At 58.6% G+C, this 3360-nt stretch overlaps 1 protein-coding gene across 1 annotated transcript in view; it reads left to right on the top strand.

Annotated features, from left to right (window-relative positions):
* The first annotated feature begins 3222 nt into the window (after window positions 1–3222).
* Window positions 3223–3360, top strand: part of ARF1 (ADP ribosylation factor 1) — a 10078-nt gene continuing 9940 nt past the window's right edge. The window contains exon 1 of the mRNA XM_008061594.1: window positions 3223–3325. The gene's annotated coding sequence lies outside the window, so the exon portion shown is untranslated. The remainder of the gene's footprint in view (window positions 3326–3360) is intronic.

The following is a 3360-nucleotide window of genomic DNA, read 5'->3' on the forward strand; positions in this document are numbered from 1 at the left end:
CCCTGGAATGATGAGACCACGCCACCTCTACATAAACAGTATGAGGATATAAACAATATTTCCAGTTTGGTGTATTGGCTCACTCCTGTAGTCTCAGCACTTTGGAAGGCCAAGGTAGGAGGGTCACTTGAGGCCAGGGGTTTGAAGTCAGCCTGGGCCACATAGTGAGATCTCATCTCTAAAAATAATAATAATAATAATAAAGAAAAAAATAGTTGGGCATGGTGGTGTAGTTCCAGCTACTTGGGAGGCTGAGGTACAAGGATCACTTGAGCCAGGAGGTTGAGGCTGCGGTGAGGTACGATCACGTCACTGTCTGGGAATGCTGCTGCACTCAAGGCCGAAGGAAATGCTGAAGTGCATCAGTTAATAAAAGCCCCCGCACCAAGGCACACAGTTTGCTGCTGTGTACCTGTCCACCCAGGTGAGGCCAGAACAAGACAGAAGACAGTCATTGCCCAGGGTAGACCCTGCAGGGGGACTAAGGCCTCGCGTTGGCCTGGGGGACGGCTATGCACAGCTCTGGGCGTTCCTTTGAGGGATGAAGGACTGGTGTGAGATGGGGAAACTGAAGCTGAAGCAAGTCTAAGGGAACAGGCAATGCCTGTAAGGGACCTGAGGTGGCAGAGGCCCTAAGCCAGCTCCTAGAGTCCATGTCGCTGAGCCGTGATCCTCTGAGCAGTCAAATGTAACAAGTCCTGACCCTGCCCAGGCCAAGAAGGTAGGGCTGGGTGGCTCCTCCAGGGCCCATGGGACCAGAACAGCCACACTAATGCCTTCAACGCTTGGCGTGGGTGGGGGTGGGGGCAGAGAAGGCAGAGTCCTCTCCCCACTCCAGCCTCCAAGGAAGTCTTGAAGGGTAAAAAGCTCTTCCCATTCCCTGGTCCTGGACATTGAGGGCTGGGTTGAGACTCAGCGCTACTCAACAGAACCACCTGGTGCTACCATACCCGAGATTCTTCAGCATTAGATGCTCAAAGCCTCCCTTTGGGGGCTGTGAGGGGAGGAACTGTGTGGGGGCAGAGAGAGGCAGAAAATCCCAGAGAGGTGGACGCTCCCTGCCCAATGTGATGCACAGCCAACCCAGTAGGCTGGGCTGCCTGGTACAGTAGTGAGCTCTCTGTCACTAGAGCAGAGCTCAAGTAACACTGCAGCCTCAGAGGCACCAAAGTGTCTGTTTTCCAAGAGCCAGGGCAGGGCTGGGGAAGGAGCAAAGATACTGGCCACAAGCAGACTGGGGGGTGGGGGCCAACCTCTTGTGGGGTCCATTCTAGCTGTGTGACATCAGGTACACAACGGACCTATCTGAGCACCTGTAACCTGGCTCAAGTGCCACAAAACTCACACCCCAAACACGGAGGCTGCACAAGGCACTGGGTTAGCCTGGGGTCCTGGGGTGTGAACAGCTCCTGCTCCCCCTCACCTGGCCATACTGGTCATGTGTGGGTCCCACACACAGGACCCTGTCCCTTTACTCTGGCCACCTGTCCCTCCACCCACTGTCCTGGGAGGTCACCTGCTTGTATCCCTGTCTGACGTGGTTCTCAGGCAGGGAGCCCCAGCCTGGCCAACCTCCCTCCCTGCTCCCATAGCTGGCTCACCTCGCCCCTCCTGGCCCAAGCTGGTCCCATCCCCAGGACCTCAGAAAAGAGGGAAGGGACCCCTCCCTGGCAGCCTTGGGGAACAGCTGGGGCTCTTCCCAGGACACTCAAGTTTTCTGAGCTCCCAGCAGGCCTCCTTCCTGGGCAGGAATGCTCCTGGAAGTGCTGGTCCAGGCTCCCTTTACCTAGCTGTTCTGGAGATGCCCCCTCTCCCTGGTGGGAGGACTAGAAGCCCAGAATCAGGAAGACAGCACATTACTCAACCTGGGCAGGCACCCAGAAATTTGTTTCATTATTTCTAAAGCTGGTGTGCAGATGCACACTCAGATGACACACTTGCCTTCCTGCCTGCACTTTTGGCTTTTTAATTTAAAGGAAGGAAAGGTGGCCTGTGGTTCCCACAGACCCCCAGGGATGAACCTAGGGCCATCCAGCTGCCTTCTACCCACAGGGATCCCATGCCCAGGCCTTGGTCCTTGGCTCTAAAGTGGCCACACAGCCTGTGATGCTGCGATCACATGACCCCTATGGATGTCCATCTAGGCCCCGATCTCTCCCTGGGCACAGGGAGCCAGCACACCAGAAGGTTCCATGGGTCTCTGCACCCGTCCCCTGGTGTGTTTAGAGTGGGAGAGAGACCACCCCAAACAGACAACCCCATCACACTTGATGGAGAGAAATGTGGGCCAGGAGCACACATGGGGAGGAAAGGCAGCTCAGGGACAGAGGGTCACGCTGCAGGGACTGTCACAGTGTCAGAAGGTGCAGCCCGGGAACACTTGGGGACTCAGACCAGAGACCAGAGATGACACCCTGACCACAGGGCAGAGAGGGGAGGAGGCCGCTGGCCAGGCTGAGTGGCCCCTTGGGCTTGGCCTGGAGAAAATGGGGCACTGAGATGCAAAGACCCCCTCACCCAGACGCCCATCAGCCCAGCTGCACCAGGGCTGTGTGTTGAGGAGGCACCTGAGGGTAGTGGTCATAAGCAGGCCTCAAACATGCAGATCGCAGAGAGGTCCCAAGAGTCCCAGTCCCTTTCTGCCCAACCTTAGAAGGGCTTCCTGGCAGATGTGGCTCCTACACCTTGCCTGGATCCCATTTGAAAGACTACCTCTTCAGAGGCCGTCTTGATTGCCCTCCCAGACAGCGCTGTCCCCAGGCTCGGGTCCCCGTCTCCTCTGGCCATGACAACACTCCCAGGCAGCCCTGTCCCTAGGTCATGCCCTCTGGCCCTGACCACCTTGCGGGACAGCTGCAAACACAGTTTTGGCGTAGGTTTCCGCAGTGTCAGGGCTTGCTGTCGTGTCCAGCCAAGGGACTAGGGACCCCGGACACCGCGGAGAAGAACATTGCGTTCTCTGGTCCTCACACAGTCCTCCCAGGAAGTGTGAAGCACCCAGGTCCCATTGCACTGGTTCCGCAGGGATTGCCAGGGACCTCAGTCTCTCCATCTGCGAAATAGGCAGGAGGGCGCCACCGACAAATCGCACAGGTTCAGACGCCTGCTCGCGAGGGCCAGGGCGGGGCGGGACGTCTCTGGCCCCGCCCCCTGCAGCTCGTTCGGAGTCAGCGCGCGTGCGCCGCGGAGCGCAATGGGGGGGCCTCTGGCGTGCCTTCCCCCTACCCGGCGTGCCCCGCGGTCGCAGTCGCTGACGTGGCCGCCGTCAGAGCCGCCATCTTGTGGGAGCGAAACCAACGCCTGGCTCGCAGCAGCTGCCGCCGAGGTGAGGGCACGCAGCGTGGGGCGCGAGGAGCGGGG

This window comes from Carlito syrichta, unplaced genomic scaffold, assembly GCF_000164805.1.
Source record: "Carlito syrichta isolate Samal-C Ts95f unplaced genomic scaffold, Tarsius_syrichta-2.0.1 Scaffold305332, whole genome shotgun sequence".
In the NCBI taxonomy this organism is placed as follows: Eukaryota; Metazoa; Chordata; class Mammalia; order Primates; family Tarsiidae; genus Carlito; species Carlito syrichta.